Source organism: Ascidia mentula, chromosome 3 (genome assembly GCF_947561715.1).
Source record: "Ascidia mentula chromosome 3, kaAscMent1.1, whole genome shotgun sequence".
NCBI lineage: Eukaryota > Metazoa > Chordata > Ascidiacea > Phlebobranchia > Ascidiidae > Ascidia > Ascidia mentula.
The window spans coordinates 489525-509383 of NC_138568.1; the positions used below are offsets into that span (position 1 = coordinate 489525).

General features: G+C 41.9%; 1 long non-coding RNA gene across 1 annotated transcript; it reads left to right on the plus strand.

Annotated features, from left to right (window-relative positions):
• The first annotated feature begins 18888 nt into the window (after positions 1–18888).
• Positions 18889–19700, plus strand: LOC145895343 (uncharacterized). Its single transcript, XR_014401620.1, has 3 exons — positions 18889–19046; positions 19101–19165; positions 19391–19700. It is a non-coding gene; the product is annotated as an uncharacterized LOC145895343 (long non-coding RNA).
• Positions 19701–19859: the final 159 nt, after the last annotated feature.

Sequence of the window (19859 nt, forward strand, 5' to 3'; positions counted from 1 at the left end):
TTAATTGTAACTGTTAAAACCCAGATTCTAACATGGAAAGTGGGGGTTTAACAGTTTAAACTTTAACTGCTTAACTTGTCTATGTTTTAAATCAAAATGTCCCCTTAACATTCCGGTAGATACATTGACCACATAACGGGGGCATCGACGCAAACCAGATTATGACGTCACAATCGCTTTTAACAATGGACAAGGTTGTGCGTGCGTCAAATGTGCGTGAAGTGCGCTGTAGTCTGAAACGTGTCAACTGAACCGTGAATGTTTTGAAGAATATAATGTGGGTTGGGCCCAGATTTCAGTTATGGTGTAGCCTGGAAGCATTAAATACTCTAATGTGGGTTGGGCCTAGATTTCAGTTGTGGTGTAGTCTGGAAGCATTAAATACTCTAATGTGGGTTGGGCCCAGATTTCAGTCATGGTGTAGCGTGGAAGCATTAAATACTCTAATGTGGGTTGGGCCTAGATTTCAGTTGTGGTGTAGTCTGGAAGCATTAAATACTCTAATGTGGGTTGGGCCCAGATTTCAGTCATGGTGTAGCGTGGAAGCATTAAATACTCTAATGTGGGTTGGGCCTAGATTTCAGTTATGGTGTAGCCTGGAAGCATTAAATACTCTAATGTGGGTTGGGTCCAGATTTCAGTGATGGTGTAGCGTGGAAGCATTAAATAATCTAATGTGGGTTGGGCCTAGATTTCATTTATGGGGTAACACTAATTTACGGAATAAGGAACCTAAGGAATCTAAGGAAACTCACACTAATTTACGGAGCTAAGGAACTAAGGAACCTAAGGAAATTCACAGACACTAATTTACGGAGCTAAGGAACGGAAATAGTCTAAGGAAAATACACGCTGCTTACGGAACTGGCCAAGGGCGTCTAAGGAAAATATATTGAGCTTACGGAACTAACCAAGGGCGTCTAAGGAAAGTAGATAGAGCTTACGGAATTGGCGAAAGGCGTCTAAGGAAAATATATTGAGCTTACGGAACTGGTCAAGGGCGTCTAAGGAAAGTAGATAGAGCTCACGGAATTGGCGAAAGGCGTCTAAGGAAAATATATTGAGCTTACGGAACTGGTCAAGGGCGTCTAAGGAAAGTAGATAGAGCTCACGGAATTGGCGAAAGGCGTCTAAGGAAAATATATTGAGCTTACGGAACTGGTCAAGGGCGTCTAAGGAAAGTAGATAGAGCTTACGGAATTGGCGAAAGGCGTCTAAGGAAAATATATTGAGCTTACAGAACTGGTCAAGGGCGTCTAAGGAAAGTAGATAGAGCTCACGGAATTGGCGAAAGGCGTATAAGGAAAATATATTGAGCTTACGGAACTGGTCAAGGGCGTCTAAGGAAAGTAGATAGAGCTTACGGAACTGACCAAGGGCGTCTAAGGAAAGTAGATAGAGCTCACGGAATTGGCGAAAGGCGTCTAAGGAAAATATATTGAGCTTACGGAACCGACAAAGGGCGTGTAAGGAAAGTAGATAGAGCTTACGGAACTGGCAAAGGGCGTCTAAGGAAACTAGTTAGAGCTCACGGAATTGGCGAAAGGCGTCTAAGGAAAGTAGATAGAGCTTACGGAACTGACCAAGGGCGTCTAAGGAAAGTAGATAGAGCTTACGGAACTGACCAAGGGCGTCTAAGGAAAGTAGATAGAGCTTACGGAACTGGCAAAGGCGTCTAAGGAAAGTAGATAGAGCTTACGGAACTGACCAAGGGAGTCTAAGGAAAGTAGATAGTGCTTACGGAACTGGCAAAGGGCGTCTAAGGAAAATATATCGATCTTACGGAACTGGTCAAGGGCGTCTAAGGAAAGTAGATAGAGCTTACGGAATTGGCGAAAGGCGTCTAAGGAAAATATATTGAGCTTACGGAACTGGTCAAGGGCGTCTAAGGAAAGTAGATAGAGCTCACGGAATTGGCGAAAGGCGTCTAAGGAAAATATATTGAGCTTACGGAACTGACCAAGGGCGTCTAAGGAAAGTAGATAGAGCTCACGGAATTGGCGAAAGGCGTCTAAGGAAAATATATTGAGCATACGGAACTGGTCAAGGGCGTCTAAGGAAAGTAGATAGAGCTTACGGAACTGACCAAGGGCGTCTAAGGAAAGTAGATAGAGCTCACGGAATTGGCAAAGGGCGTCTAAGGAAAATATATCGAGCTTACGGAACCGACAAAGGGCGTCTAAGGAAAGTAGATAGAGCTTACGGAACTGACCAAGGGCGTCTAAGGAATGTAGATAGAGCTCACGGAACTGGCCTATGGCGTCTAAGGAAAATATATCGAGCTTACGGAACCGACAAAGGGCGTCTAAGGAAAGTAGATAGAGCTTACGGAACTGACCAAGGGCGTCTAAGGAAAGTAGATAGAGCTCACGGAATTGGCAAAGGGCGTCTAAGGAAAATATATCGAGCTTACGGAACTGGCAAAGGGCGTCTAAGGAAAATATATAGAGCTTACGGAACTGACCAAGGGCGTCTAAGGAAAGTAGATAGAGCTCACGGAATTGGCAAAGGGCGTCTAAGGAAAATATATCGAGCTTACGGAACCGACAAAGGGCGTCTAAGGAAAGTAGATAGAGCTTACGGAACTGACCAAGGGCGTCTAAGGAAAGTAGATAGAGCTTACGGAACTGGCAAAGGCGTCTAAGGAAAGTAGATAGAGCTTACGGAACTGACAAAGGGCGTCTAAGGAAAGTAGATAGTGCTTACGGAACTGGCAAAGGGCGTCTAAGGAAAGTAGATAGAGCTTACGGAATTGGCGAAAGGCGTCTAAGGAAAATATATTGAGCTTACGGAACTGGTCAAGGGCGTCTAAGGAAAGTAGATAGAGCTCACGGAATTGGCGAAAGGCGTCTAAGGAAAATATATTGAGCTTACGGAACTGGTCAAGGGCGTCTAAGGAAAGTAGATAGAGCTCACGGAATTGGCGAAAGGCGTCTAAGGAAAGTAGATAGAGCTCACGGAATTGGCGAAAGGCGTCTAAGGAAAATATATTGAGCTTACGGAACCGACAAAGGGCGTCTAAGGAAAGTAGATAGAGCTTACGGAACTGGCAAAGGGCGTCTAAGGAAAATATATCGAGCTTACGGAACTGACCAAGGGCGTCTAAGGAAACTAGTTAGAGCTCACGGAATTGGCGAAAGGCGTCTAAGGAAAGTAGATAGAGCTTACGGAACTGACCAAGGGCGTCTAAGGAAAGTAGATAGAGCTTACGGAACTGACCAAGGGCGTCTAAGGAAAGTAGATAGAGCTTACGGAACTGACCAAGGGCGTCTAAGGAAAATATATTGAGCTTACGGAACCGACAAAGGGCGTCCAAGGAAAGTAGATAGAGCTTACGGAACCGGCAAAGGGCGTCTAAGGAAAATATATCGAGCTTACGGAACTGACCAAGGGCGTCTAAGGAAACTAGTTAGAGCTCACGGAATTGGCGAAAGGCGTCTAAGGAAAGTAGATAGAGCTTACGGAACTGACCAAGGGCGTCTAAGGAAAGTAGATAGAGCTTACGGAACTGACCAAGGGCGTCTAAGGAAAGTAGATAGAGCTTACGGAACTGGCAAAGGCGTCTAAGGAAAGTAGATAGAGCTTACGGAACTGACCAAGGGCGTCTAAGGAAAGTAGATAGTGCTTACGAAACTGGCAAAGGGCGTCTAAGGAAAATATATCGATCTTACGGAACTGGTCAAGGGCGTCTAAGGAAAGTAGATAGAGCTTACGGAATTGGCGAAAGGCGTCTAAGGAAAATATATTGAGCTTACGGAACTGGTCAAGGGCGTCTAAGGAAAGTAGATAGAGCTCACGGAATTGGCGAAAGGCGTCTAAGGAAAATATATTGAGCTTACGGAACTGGTCAAGGGCGTCTAAGGAAAGTAGATAGAGCTCACGGAATTGGCGAAAGGCGTCTAAGGAAAATATATTGAGCATACGGAACTGGTCAAGGGCGTCTAAGGAAAGTAGATAGAGCTTACGGAACTGACCAAGGGCGTCTAAGGAAAGTAGATAGAGCTCACGGAATTGGCAAAGGGCGTCTAAGGAAAATATATCGAGCTTACGGAACCGACAAAGGGCGTCTAAGGAAAGTAGATAGAGCTTACGGAACTGACCAAGGGCGTCTAAGGAATGTAGATAGAGCTCACGGAACTGGCCTATGGCGTCTAAGGAAAATATATCGAGCTTACGGAACCGACAAAGGGCGTCTAAGGAAAGTAGATAGAGCTTACGGAACTGACCAAGGGCGTCTAAGGAAAGTAGATAGTGCTCACGGAATTGGCAAAGGGCGTCTAAGGAAAATATATCGAGCTTACGGAACTGGCAAAGGGCGTCTAAGGAAAATATATAGAGCATACGGAACTGGTCAAGGGCGTCTAAGGAAAGTAGATAGAGCTCACGGAATTGGCGAAAGGCGTCTAAGGAAAATATATTGAGCATACGGAACTGGTCAAGGGCGTCTAAGGAAAGTAGATAGAGCTTACGGAACTGACCAAGGGCGTCTAAGGAAAATATATCGAGCTTACGGAACCGACAAAGGGCGTCTAAGGAAAGTAGATAGAGCTTACGGAACTGACCAAGGGCGTCTAAGGAATGTAGATAGAGCTCACGGAACTGGCCTATGGCGTCTAAGGAAAATATATAGAGCTTACGGAACTGGCCAAAGGCGTCTAAGGAAAATATATCGAGCTTACGGAACTGGCAAAGGGCGTCTAAGGAAAATATATAGAGCTTACGGAACTGACCAAGGGCGTCTAAGGAAAGTAGATAGAGCTTACGGAACTGACCAAGGGCGTCTAAGGAAAGTAGATAGAGCTTACGGAACTGACCAAGGGCGTCTAAGGAAAGTAGATAGAGCTCACGGAATTGGCAAAGGGCGTCTAAGGAAAATATATCGAGCTTACGGAACCGACAAAGGGCGTCTAAGGAAAGTAGATAGAGCTTACGGAACTGACCAAGGGCGTCTAAGGAATGTAGATAGAGCTCACGGAACTGGCCTATGGCGTCTAAGGAAAATATATAGAGCTTACGGAACTGGTCAAGGGCGTCTAAGGAAAGTAGATAGAGCTTACGGAATTGGCGAAAGGCGTCTAAGGAAAATATATTGAGCTTACGGAACTGGTCAAGGGCGTCTAAGGAAAGTAGATAGAGCTCACGGAATTGGCGAAAGGCGTCTAAGGAAAATATATTGAGCTTACGGAACTGGTCAAGGGCGTCTAAGGAAAGTAGATAGAGCTCACGGAATTGGCGAAAGGCGTCTAAGGAAAATATATTGAGCATACGGAACTGGTCAAGGGCGTCTAAGGAAAGTAGATAGAGCTTACGGAACTGACCAAGGGCGTCTAAGGAAAGTAGATAGAGCTCACGGAATTGGCAAAGGGCGTCTAAGGAAAATATATCGAGCTTACGGAACCGACAAAGGGCGTCTAAGGAAAGTAGATAGAGCTTACGGAACTGACCAAGGGCGTCTAAGGAATGTAGATAGAGCTCACGGAACTGGCCTATGGCGTCTAAGGAAAATATATCGAGCTTACGGAACCGACAAAGGGCGTCTAAGGAAAGTAGATAGAGCTTACGGAACTGACCAAGGGCGTCTAAGGAAAGTAGATAGTGCTCACGGAATTGGCAAAGGGCGTCTAAGGAAAATATATCGAGCTTACGGAACTGGCAAAGGGCGTCTAAGGAAAATATATAGAGCTTACGGAACTGGTCAAGGGCGTCTAAGGAAAGTAGATAGAGCTCACGGAATTGGCGAAAGGCGTCTAAGGAAAATATATTGAGCATACGGAACTGGTCAAGGGCGTCTAAGGAAAGTAGATAGAGCTTACGGAACTGACCAAGGGCGTCTAAGGAAAATATATCGAGCTTACGGAACCGACAAAGGGCGTCTAAGGAAAGTAGATAGAGCTTACGGAACTGACCAAGGGCGTCTAAGGAATGTAGATAGAGCTCACGGAACTGGCCTATGGCGTCTAAGGAAAATATATAGAGCTTACGGAACTGGCCAAAGGCGTCTAAGGAAAATATATCGAGCTTACGGAACTGGCAAAGGGCGTCTAAGGAAAATATATAGAGCTTACGGAACTGACCAAGGGCGTCTAAGGAAAGTAGATAGAGCTTACGGAACTGACCAAGGGCGTCTAAGGAAAGTAGATAGAGCTTACGGAACTGACCAAGGGCGTCTAAGGAAAGTAGATAGAGCTCACGGAATTGGCAAAGGGCGTCTAAGGAAAATATATCGAGCTTACGGAACCGACAAAGGGCGTCTAAGGAAAGTAGATAGAGCTTACGGAACTGACCAAGGGCGTCTAAGGAATGTAGATAGAGCTCACGGAACTGGCCTATGGCGTCTAAGGAAAATATATAGAGCTTACGGAACTGGCCAAAGGCGTCTAAGGAAAATATATCGAGCTTACGGAACTGGCCAAAGGCGTCTAAGGAAAATATATCGAGCTTACGGAACCGACAAAGGGCGTCTAAGGAAAGTAGATAGAGCTTACGGAACTGACCAAGGGCGTCTAAGGAAAATAGATAGAGCTTACGGAACTGGCCAAAGGCGTCTAAGGAATGTAGATAGAGCTCACGGAACTGGCAAAGGGCGTCTAAGGAAAGTAGATATAGCTTACGGAACTGGCAAAGGGCGTCTAAGGAAAATATATAGAGCTTACGGAACTGACCAAGGGCGTCTAAGGAAAGTAGATAGAGCTCACGGAATTGGCAAAAGGCGTCTAAGGAAAGTAGATAGAGCTTACGGAACTGGCAAAAGGCGTCTAAGGAAAGTAGATAGAGCTTACGGAACTGACCAAGGGCGTCTAAGGAAAGTAGATAGAGCTTACGGAACTGACCAAAGGCGTCTAAGGAAAATATATCGAGCTTACGGAACTGGCAAAGGGCGTCTAAGGAAAATATATCGAGCTTACGGAACCGACCAAGGGCGTCTAAGGAAAATAGATAGAGCTTACGGAACTGGCCAAAGGCGTCTAAGGAAAGTAGATAGAGCTTACGGAACTGACCAAGGGCGTCTAAGGAAAGTAGATAGTGCTTACGGAACTGGCAAAGGGCGTCTAAGGAAAGTAGATAGAGCTTACGGAACTGGCAAAGGGCGTCTAAGGAAAGTAGATAGTGCTTACGGAACTTTTTCGTAACGCATTACTCAAAAGGTAAGTTTAATGATAAAACCAGGTTTGATTCACGTTGATCTTTTTTTGTTTTATACATGCCCAATTCATATTGAGAAAAATGTGGCTTGAAAAACCTAAATACTTATAATGTTTTGTTTTCTGTTTTGAAAACAAGACACAGTAAAATTAAAAACGATCGGCGTGAATCATGCCCTTTAACGACCTGTTAAAGCAACAGCACTGCACTCTGATACATTACATTTACGATTGTCAACATACAATAAATATTGTCTTGTTTACTGTTACGCATTTTAACTATATTTTTTCACCGCAAAATACCTGAATTACAAACTAAATCATGCTCTAAGGAAGTGACGAAATCGGTAGAACGACGTATATGGAAGTCTTCTTTTTACCCAAGTGTAACCGAATTACAATGTAAATGATTTTGGAATTGATTTTTTTAGTTCAAATATAGGGGGAGACCGGGGATACCTCGGACACGGGGATACCTCGGACCAGGTATTTTACGTCACAATTAGGTATTGTTAAGACACTTTTGCAAGAGCTTTATGTTTCCATCAAACGTGAACAGGGACTTTGGAATTAAATCATGTATGCTTAAAAAGTTATAATCGAAAAAGTCAATTTATCAGTGAAACCAAGTTTTTCAATTTGTATGTGTAAGGCTATATATCTGTCACAGTTAATCAAAATGCAGTAATTTTGGGTTGATTGCATAATCAAATATGTATTCTTGGACAGGCCAATGATGATTTTGTGTAACCTTTAAAAATACGGCCATAGTTTAAGAATTTCTATGTCGTCACGTGGTCGGGGATACTTCGGACATCATGGCAAAAAATCGCGAGAAGGCAACAATTTTTGAGTTTTATGAAAGATTATCGGTGATAGAAGAGAATAAACAGAGGCTGGATGAAATGATTGAACTTTGGCAGTAAGAAAAAGCCCCAAAGATAAAAAATCGTTTGTTGACTCTAAAATCTATGATATCCGTGCTGCCGTTAAATATACACGATTTACCCAAAGTATGAATGTGTGGAAGGGTCGAAACGATAAGTGGCCACGCCCCGATTCCTGAAAGCTTGAAAGATATTTTATGCGCTAATGCCCCAATGCTGATATTGCGCCAAGTTTGATTTCAGTTATTTGTTAAATACACAAAAAAAACGTCTGATAAAACTTGCTGTCCGAGATATCCCCAGTCACGTCCGATGTTACCCCCGTACCGGGGTGACTTCGGACATTTGAGACCTGTTTAAAAAATGGGCTGAATAAACATTTTTAGTGAGCTAAAACGAACGAAAAACCTTTTGTTTTTTGAGTAATGCTTTACTACTTGCAATAAAATAAAGTTTAAGAATGTGGTTCATAATTTAAAAAAAATATTAGCAATTTTCCCAAAACCGTCCGAGCTATCCCCGGTCTCCCACTACGGCACAGTTGGAAGTTGTATGGAGTTACGCATCTTAACTATATTTTTTCACCGCAAAATACCTGAATTACAAACTAAATCATGCTCTAAGGAAGTGACGAAATCGGTAGAACGACGTATATGGAAGTCTTCTTTTTACCCAAGTGTAACCGAATTACAATGTAAATGATTTTGGAATTGATTTTTTTAGTTCAAATATACGGCACAGTTGGAAGTTGCAGCATAATGGAAAACAGTGGTATTATAGCAGAGCAAACATAACTTCGTGCTTTTTAATACAAACTGATGGATCGGGTTCAGAAGGGTCGTGGAATTACACTCGGCTAGGAAAAATTAAGAAACACACACTACTTTTTGAAACAATAAAACAACGATGCGGAAAAAGCAAAAGCCAAAGACTACATTTGGATTGGAAAACGACTTGACAGATAATAAATCGGCGAAACGAGGGTGGGACTGTTGCAGACTCTGCGTGAGTTTAATCAAAACCAGAGAAAACGAGGAACCAATTGAAGAAGTAGAATGACGGATCGGGGAGGGCCGTGTGAACGGACTCGGTAGGGAAGAATTCAATGTCAATAAGACAAAAGAATCTTGCATAGTAATTGTGGGCAACCTCCTTTTGTTCCAGTTCGTGGTTCTCGCAATACGTTTTGAACGTGCAGATATTAAAGCTACCTTCAGGATAGTCCTAGAGTTTTAAACCCTTTGTGGTCATAGATTGTAGCCGAAGTAACTGACATTCGCTGTTTTTAACTGTAGGCAAACTGTGACTGCCACGTAAGCGTAGTACAGCAATTTTATTTACTTGTAAAAAGTAAATTTCAAGTTTAGACTAACGTATAATTTACAAAAGGCGAAGTTTTACGTAAGAAACATAATGCGATATAGAACTTGAGGTTTGCTTGTAGTAGTTCAGAGGTTTGTTGTGATCAACTTACTATCCTTTTTGTGTTGGTACCTATTACTGCAGTTACGTATAAGCAAACTACTACAATGTCAGTAAAACTGTTAAAACTCGGCAATGCCCCGTTGTCTTTTGACGAAGCCAAACAACTACTCCGGTCTCCAAAAGATATTGCAAATTTTCCAGCTGTGAAGCCCAGAGCTGGGTTTGGTTATTTCTTTCAAGGTACATCAGAAAAATTTAGAAATGACTTAATTGTGATCAGTACCGATTTTACGCCGACGGTCAGCATACCAACAAAGGTGTGCTAAAGAGGTACTACAAGGTGAAAGATTCTGACCAAGCGGGAAGAAGCGTTTCATCGGCGTTTCAGCGACACGTGTTCACATTGCGTGGTAGCGAAGTTTCCCCACCCGTGTGCCTTGTGCATTATCTTGGGGACGAAACAGTTCACGTGGATTCAACTCATGGAAATGCCAAAAAGAAAACAGGTTTATACTTTCCCACCTTAAAAACAGTGATGAGTGAAATTAGACAGAAAGTAGAAACTAAAACACCGAAGAATGTGTACGATGATTTGCAAGTTGAGAAAAGTCATGAGGACCAATCGCGAATGCCTGTCGATCGCCCACGGGATAGAAAACAATGTGAAAACGTGCAACAATCAGAATCGACACGAAGAAAGTTCTCCAACGACGAATACTTCAGTACTCTTGAATTGGCAATACAAACCGGTACGTTTGTTCGTCAATTTACAGTTTATCCCGAACTAGTTATTCATTTGGGCAGTGAAGCAATATTATCAACAACCAAACAGCTAATTCAACTTTCAGCAAAGTGTGGAAATCTGAAGCAAGTGATTTCCTATGATACAACATTTCTGTTGGGAGACTATTACGTTTCCGTGTTAGTTGCACGACAAACGCAATTGGAAGGTGATTCAATCTTTCCTGTGGCTTTTCTCATCCATGAAAGAAAGTTTTTGAAACACCACCGAGATTTTTTAAGAGACATCTTTCCGGCAATTGGATTTACCAGATCCCAAAACGTTCCCGTTGTAACAGACAGAGAAAAGGGGATTACAAAATGTTTAAAGTCACATTTTCCAAAATTGACCAATGTCTACTGCACAAACCATATTCTCAGAGATGTTGAATTCTGGCTGAAGAAATGCGGCGACAAAGAAGACATTAAAGTACTTAAAGATGATGTTTCTAGACTGATAGACTGTGAAACCGAAGAAAGATTCAGCAAGTTATATAAAATTTTATCCAGTACGTGGTCGTTGCCATTTCTTGCTTATATAAAAACAACTGTATGATGATTTACTGTTGCATGCCTGTCGGTTTGTAACAAACAGGTTTGCAGCATTTTCCGATGGTTTGGTTACTACAAACAATATCAGTGAGAGTATGAACCATGTCATTAAAGCAGCCACGGAACACAAACAACTCCCTTTCGATGTGATTGTTATGATTTTTAGACAAATTCAAGACATATACCAATACGATTTCGTTAGAGCATTGACTGGTTTTGGAAATTACCAACTGAAAAAAGAATTCATGTCGCTCCTGCAACCGCGGACAGACGTTGTCTTGCCACCGATTGTCAGCATGAAGCAAGTCGTGCACAATATTCTTTCTTCAGACGAGCCTATTCCTTGTACTGTGGAAAAAGGTACTTCTTTCAGGACGACTCAGCGTGCCATGGCCCGTCTATGCGTACAAAGAGGTTTGGTTGGGTTTTCTTCCGCTACTTCATCCTTCTCTGTGATGAACCCTTTCGGGGGAGATGTTCACAGCGTGAAATACTTTCCGAAGCCATCGAAATGTTCCTGTCCGAGTACAGGTCGATGCTACCACATTTTCGCAGTTCAAATGGCATTGAAGGAACCTGATGTCAACACGAAGGACAGGGAAAAGTATTCACTGTCTTTATTAGTAAAAAGAAGCAAGGGCAGAGAACGAAAGTCTGGGTCAAAACGTCCTCGTCAAAAAGATTATGACTACGACGTTGATCCAGCACCCGATGCCCCTTTTCCACTGGACAGAAGCTCAATTAATCCTGTTGCTACCTCGACACCCAAAAAGAAGAGACGTCCTGACTCCATCAGTCTACTGGAGGTTTCAGACTCTTTCATAATAGATGAATTTTCCATGAATGAGACTTTGTCAGTTTCGCATGACTATACAACAGATATTGCTATTGAACATGGTGATATTGTTTCACCGTATCCCTGGGAGGAATATACTGAAACTGATTTCGTTTCAGTAAAAACCGGTCGAATTGCTGTCATTTCCGAATGTCTTCGTGGCTCCAATTGGCTTAATGACGAAGTGATTGAAACGGCCATCAAATCCTTTGTCAGTTGTGACGAGAGTTTTCTTCTGTGGGATTCCTGTTTTGTTCAGTTGGCGGCCAAACACATGCACGAGGCCATAAGCGGTTATGCTTGTCACAATGAAGCTCTTAACCACGATAATTATGTATTTCTTGTCAACCCTGGAGCACACTGGTTTATTGTTGTAGCCAACCTAAAAGAAAAACAAGTGATCTGCATCGACTCATTGATGTCTTTGACGTCGGAACCAAAACTAGAGTCCATATTGTTAGATATATTTCAAATAATTAATGCAACTTTTGCCGTTGGTTCTGCATCAACAATGCTGCATCAACAACGGAATGGAACTTCTACAGGTGCCCAGACGTTCCACAGCAAAAAAATTCATACGACTGCGGCGTACATGCAGTAGCAAATGCCTACTGCATTATCAACAAGCTCCAACTGCCTATCGAATTGCCATCATCAAAGACCAGAAATTGGATTGCTAATGTCATCGCCAGTTCAGATAAATCACCAACAAAGACCAAGTCAAGAATCAAAATTGCTGAAGCAAGCGAAGCTGCAGAAAGAAATTGGTTGCCATCACACACCAAAATCACTGTCGGGGAAATAGAAGTGAAAAAAATGTTCCAAACCGAAGAAACAACAAGAGAAAACTGGAAGATATGCGATGCACTTAAATGCCCGGGAAACAAGGAAACTGTTTTGCAGTTATTTTGCGTTTCGTGCAGAAAGTGGTTCCACAAAACTTGCCTCCCTGGTAAAGTTGCCGCCAAAGCAGGAACGTACTTTTCGTGCACAAAGGAATTAACAAGTTAGACAAAACAACTTTAGTAAAACACATGTTAAGCACACGTTAAAATACAGTAGGCCCAACCAATATGTTTGTATCATTTTGCGCTGTCCCAGTTAATAATTTTGTAAGGTGCATCTTTTTCAATTCGTTTTTTTTTCATTGTATTTAATAAAATTTGCAATGAACGTTCAATCGGTGTAAATGAATTTCAATACTTACAGATAACTTATGTACAAGCTCAATATTTGTCGGTTCCGTAAGCTCAATATATTTTCCTCAGACGCCTTTCGCCAATTCCGTGAGCTCTATCTACTTTCCTTAGACGCCCTTGGTCAGTTCCGTAAGCTCTGTCTACTTTCCTTAGACGCCCTTGACCAGTTCCGTAAGCTCAATATATTTTCCTTAGACGCCTTTCGCCAATTCCGTGAGCTCTATCTACTTTCCTTAGACGCCCTTGACCAGTTCCGTAAGCTCAATATATTTTCCTTAGACGCCTTTCGCCAATTCCGTAAGCTCTATCTACTTTCCTTAGACGCCCTTGACCAGTTCCGTAAGCTCAATATATTTTATTTAGACGCCTTTCGCCAATTCCGTGAGCTCTATCTACTTTCCTTATACGCCCTTGGTCAGTTCCGTAAGCTCTATCTACTTTCCTTAGACGCCCTTGACCAGTTCCGTAAGCTCAATATATTTTCCTTAGACGCCTTTCGCCAATTCCGTAAGCTCTATCTACTTTCCTTAGACGCCCTTGACCAGTTCCGTATGCTCAATATATTTTCCTTAGACGCCTTTCGCCAATTCCGTGAGCTCTATCTACTTTCCTTAGACGCCCTTGACCAGTTCCGTAAGATCGATATATTTTCCTTAGACGCCCTTTGCCAGTTCCGTAAGCACTATCTACTTTCCTTAGACGCCCTTGGTCAGATCCGTAAGCTCTATCTACTTTCCTTAGACGCCTTTGCCAGTTCCGTAAGCTCTATCTACTTTCCTTAGACGCCCTTGGTCAGTTCCGTAAGCTCTATCTACTTTCCTTAGACGCCCTTGGTCAGTTCCGTAAGCTCTATCTACTTTCCTTAGACGCCTTTCGCCAATTCCGTGAGCTCTAACTAGTTTCCTTAGACGCCCTTGGTCAGTTCCGTAAGCTCGATATATTTTCCTTAGACGCCCTTTGCCAGTTCCGTAAGCTCTATCTACTTTCCTTAGACGCCCTTGGTCGGTTCCGTAAGCTCAATATATTTTCCTTAGACGCCTTTCGCCAATTCCGTGAGCTCTATCTACTTTCCTTAGACGCCCTTGGTCAGTTCCGTAAGCTCTTTCTACTTTCCTTAGACGCCCTTGACCAGTTCCGTAAGCTCAATATATTTTCCTTATACGCCTTTCGCCAATTCCGTGAGCTCTATCTACTTTCCTTAGACGCCCTTGACCAGTTCTGTAAGCTCAATATATTTTCCTTAGACGCCTTTCGCCAATTCCGTAAGCTCTATCTACTTTCCTTAGACGCCCTTGACCAGTTCCGTAAGCTCAATATATTTTCCTTAGACGCCTTTCGCCAATTCCGTAAGCTCTATCTACTTTCCTTAGACGCCCTTGACCAGTTCCGTAAGCTCAATATATTTTCCTTAGACGCCTTTCGCCAATTCCGTGAGCTCTATCTTCTTTCCTTAGACGCCCTTGACCAGTTCCGTAAGCTCAATATATTTTCCTTAGACGCCTTTCGCCAATTCCGTAAGCTCTATCTACTTTCCTTAGACGCCCTTGGTCAGTTCCGTAAGCTCAATATATTTTCCTTAGACGCTCTTGGTCAGTTCCTTAAGCTCAATATATTTTCCTTAGACGCCCTTGGTCAGTTCCGTAAGCTCAATATATTTTCCTTAGACGCCTTTGGCCAGTTCCGTAACCTTTATCTGCTCTCCTTAGACGCCTTTTGCCAATTCCGTGAGCTCTATCTACTTTCCTTAGACGCCCTTGGTCAGTTCCGTAAGCTCTATATATTTTCCTTAGACGGCCTTTGCCAGTTCCGTAAGCTATATCTACTTTCCTTAGACGCCCTTTGCCAGTTCCTTGAGCTCTATCTACATTCCTTAGACGCCTTTGGCCAGTTTCGTAAGCTCTATATATTTTCCTTAGACGCCATATGTCAGTTCCGTAAGCACAATCTAGTTTCCTTACACGCCCTTGGCCAGTTCCGTAAGCAGTATGTATTTTCCTTAGACGCCCTTGGCCAGTTCCGTAAGCAGCGTGTATTTTCCTTAGACTATTTCCGTTCCTTAGCTCCGTAAATTAGTGTCTGTGAATTTCCTTAGGTTCCTTAGTTCCTTAGCTCCGTAAATTAGTGTGAGTTTCCTTAGATTCCTTAGGTTCCTTATTCCGTAAATTAGTGTTACCCCATTTATGGTGTAGCGTGGAAGCATTAAATACTCTAATGTGGTTGGGCCTAGATTTCAATTATGGTGTAGCGTGGAAGCATTAAATACTCTAATGTGGGTTGGGCCTGGATTTCAGTTATGGTGTAGCGTGGAAGCATTAAATACTCTAATGTGGGTTGGGCCTAGATTTCAGTTATGGTGTAGTATGGAAGCATTAAATACTCTAATGTGGGTTGGGCCCAGATTTCAGTTATGGTGTAGCCTGGAAGCATTAAATACTCTAATGTGGGTTGGGCCTAGATTTCAGTTATGGTGTAGTATGGAAGCATTAAATACTCTAATGTGGGTTGGGCCTGGATTTCAGTTATGGTGTAGCGTGGAAGCATTAAATACTCTAATGTGGGTTGGGCCTAGATTTCAGTTATGGTGTAGTATGGAAGCATTAAATACTCTAATGTGGGTTGGGCCCAGATTTCAGTTATGGTGTAGCGTGGAAGCATTAAATACTCTAATGTGGGTTGGGCCTGGATTTCAGTTATGGTGTAGCGTGGAAGCATTAAATACTCTAATGTGGGTTGGGCCTAGATTTCAGTTATGGTGTAGTATGGAAGCATGAAATACTCTGATGTGGGTTGGGCCTAGATTTCAGTTATGGTGTAGTCTGGAAGCATTAAATACTCTAATGTGGGTTGGGTCCAGATTTCAGTGATGGTGTAGCGTGGAAGCATTAAATAATCTAATGTGGGTTGGGCCCAGATTTCATTTATGGTGTAGCGTGGAAGCATTAAATACTCTAATGTGGTTGGGCCTAGATTTCAATTATGGTGTAGCGTGGAAGCATTAAATACTCTAATGTGGGTTGGGCCTAGATTTCATTTATGGTGTAGCGTGGAAGCATTAAATAATCTAATGTGGGTTGGGCCCAGATTTCATTTATGGTGTAGCGTGGAAGCATTAAATACTCTAATGTGGTTGGGCCTAGATTTCAATTATGGTGTAGCGTGGAAGCATTAAATACTCTAATGTGGGTTGGGCCTAGATTTCAGTTATGGTGTAGCGTGGAAGCATTAAATACTCTAATGTGGGTTGGGCCTAGATTTCAGTTATGGTGTAGTCTGGAAGCATTAAATACTCTAATGTGGGTTGGGCCTAGATTTCAGTTATGGTGTAGTCTGGAAGCATTAAATACTCTAATGTGGGTTGGGCCTAGATTTCAGTTATGGTGTAGCGTGGAAGCATTAAATACTCTAATGTGGGTTGGGCCTAGATTTCAGTTATGGTGTAGTCTGGAAGCATTAAATACTCTAATGTGGGTTGGGCCTAGATTTCAGTTATGGTGTAGTCTGGAAGCATTAAATACTCTAATGTGGGTTGGGCCTAGATTTCAGTTATGGTGTAGTCTGGAAGCATTAAATACTCTAATGTGGGTTGGGCCTAGATTTCAGTTATGGTGTAGTCTGGAAGCATTAAATACTCTAATGTGGGTTGGGCCTAGATTTCAGTTATGGTGTAGTCTGGAAGCATTAAATACTCTAATGTGGGTTGGGCCTAGATTTCAGTTATGGTGTAGCGTGGAAGCATTAAATACTCTAATGTGGGTTGGGCCTGGATTTCAGTTATGGTGTAGCGTGGAAGCATTAAATACTCTAATGTGGGTTGGGCCTAGATTTCAGTTATGGTGTAGCGTGGAAGTATTAAATACTCTAATGTGGGTTGGGCCTAGATTTCAGTTATGGTGTAGCGTGGAAGTATTAAATACTCTAATGTGGGTTGGGCCTAGATTTCAGTTATGGTGTAGCGTGGAAGCATTAAATACTCTAATGTGGGTTGGGCCTGGATTTCAGTTATGGTGTAGTCTGGAAGCATTAAATACTCTAATGTGGGTTGGGCCTAGATTTCAGTTATGGTGTAGCGTGGAAGCATTAAATACTCTAATGTGGGTTGGGCCTAGATTTCAGTTATGGTGTAGTCTGGAAGCATTAAATACTCTAATGTGGGTTGGGCCTAGATTTCAGTTATGGTGTAGTCTGGAAGCATTAAATACTCTAATGTGGGTTGGGCCTAGATTTCAGTTATGGTGTAGTCTGGAAGCATTAAATACTCTAATGTGGGTTGGGCCTAGATTTCAGTTATGGTGTAGCGTGGAAGCATTAAATACTCTAATGTGGGTTGGGCCTAGATTTCAGTTATGGTGTAGCGTGGAAGCATTAAATACTCTAATGTGGGTTGGGCCTAGATTTCAGTTATGGTGTAGCGTGGAAGCATTAAATACTCTAATGTGGGTTGGGCCTAGATTTCAGTTATGGTGTAGTCTGGAAGCATTAAATACTCTAATGTGGGTTGGACCTAGATTTCAGTTATGGTGTAGTCTGGAAGCATTAAATACTCTAATGTGGGTTGGGCCTAGATTTCAGTTATGGTGTAGTCTGGAAGCATTAAATACTCTAATGTGGGTTGGGCCTAGATTTCAGTTATGGTGTAGCGTGGAAGCATTAAATACTCTAATGTTGGTTGGGCCTAGATTTCAGTTATGGTGTAGCGTGGAAGCATTAAATACTCTAATGTGGTTGGGCCTAGATTTCAATTATGGTGTAGCGTGGAAGCATTAAATACTCTAATGTGGGTTGGGCCTAGATTTCAGTTATGGTGTAGTCTGGAAGCATTAAATACTCTAATGTGGGTTGGGCCTAGATTTCAGTTATGGTGTAGTCCGGAAGCATTAAATACTCTAATGTGGGTTGGGCCTAGATTTCAGTTATGGTGTAGTCTGGAAGCATTAAATACTCTAATGTGGGTTGGGCCTAGATTTCAGTTATGGTGTAGCGTGGAAGCATTAAATACTCTAATGTGGTTGGGCCTAGATTTCAATTATGGTGTAGCGTGGAAGCATTAAATACTCTAATGTGGGTTGGGCCTAGATTTCAGTTATGGTGTAGTCTGGAAGCATTAAATACTCTAATGTGGGTTGGGCCTAGATTTCAGTTATGGTGTAGTCCGGAAGCATTAAATACTCTAATGTGGGTTGGGCCTAGATTTCAGTTATGGTGTAGTCTGGAAGCATTAAATACTCTAATGTGGGTTGGGCCTAGATTTCAGTTATGGTGTAGCGTGGAAGCATTAAATACTCTAATGTGGTTGGGCCTAGATTTCAATTATGGTGTAGCGTGGAAGCATTAAATACTCTAATGTGGGTTGGGCCTAGATTTCAGTTATGGTGTAGTCTGGAAGCATTAAATACTCTAATGTGGGTTGGGCCTAGATTTCAGTTATGGTGTAGTCCGGAAGCATTAAATACTCTAATGTGGGTTGGGCCTAGATTTCAGTTATGGTGTAGCGTGGAAGCATTAAATACTCTAATGTGGGTTGGGCCTGGATTTCAGTTATGGTGTAGCGTGGAAGCATTAAATACTCTAATGTGGGTTGGGCCTAGATTTCAGTTATGGTGTAGTCTGGAAGCATTAAATACTCTAATGTGGGTTGGGCCTAGATTTCAGTTATGGTGTAGTCCGGAAGCATTAAATACTCTAATGTGGGTTGGGCCTAGATTTCAGTTATGGTGTAGCGTGGAAGCATTAAATACTCTAATGTGGGTTGGGCCCAGATTTCAGTTATGGTGTAGCGTGGAAGTATTAAATACTCTAATGTGGGTTGGGCCTAGATTTCAGTTATGGTGTAGCGTGGAAGCATTAAATACTCTAATGTGGGTTGGGCCTAGATTTCAGTTATGGTGTAGCGTGGAAGTATTAAATACTCTAATGTGGGTTGGGCCTAGATTTCAGTTATGGTGTAGCGTGGAAGCATTAAATGCTCTAATGTGGGTTGGGCCCAGATTTCAGTTATAGTGTAGCTTAAAAACTTTATACTCTGTGGGTTGGTGTATGACTGGAACTATTATATTTTGGTTTTGCTTCGCTTACTTTGCACAAGCTCAGACCATCAGAATGAAGCATGTTGCCAATGTGTTTAGATCCATTAACATAATTTAGGTCATTCTATTTTGACTATGTTGGTTTCAACAAAAGACAAATGACATTTGAAGCGACAAGTCAAACAGAAGACACAAATCAAAAGGTTTGTTATGATTTTATTAAAAAAAAACAATTTTAAATGCTACTTGAATTTCAGCTGAACATCTGCAATGCTTCTGTTGGAATATTACATCTGTGGAAATAAAGTATAATTTGAATAAGGTAAGAATTACTGTTAAGTCTTTAAAGTTCATTTTGTGTGGTCCTTTTTACTCCTTCCCAAAAATGAAATTATTTTATATCATACTATGGATATGATAGTGTCTGTCGTCATACTACAAAATATTTTCACTTCGTATATTGTTTACATTGGATTTAAAAAAATGGATATTCCTGTATGATTCTTGATTGATAAAACAAAATTGTTACAAAGCTTTAACACTGCAGATTCTGCAAAGATAGAAGCCACCCTAAATAAGCTGCAAGAAACCAGATACAAATTTCCAAACATATTTTTTACAAAGTTGAAATCTTTATAAAACACACTATCTCATGTTAAACAGCATTTGTGTTATATATATTGTTTTGTGTATGCTAATTGTGATGCAATAAACTGTTTCTGCTACTGCCAGACAATGCAAAGTTAAATGAACTTCCTTTGGGCACAAACATTGCACTCTTTGTCACATGTCGCTACAAAAATGGTGCTATTTGTTTTGTAATCGAATTCTCTTTTTTTTGGCGAACTAAGTGCTTTTCAGGCTTTCCAAATAAATAATGTTTGCTTATATGTTGATGGACTGCATTTTTATGTTGTGTTTGAAAAATTCCTACCACGCCCAGGAGGCTTTTCCATGTGGTCGTTGGCATTTTTGATAACCCAGATGCCTCGCCAGTAGCCATATGAAACTGGGTT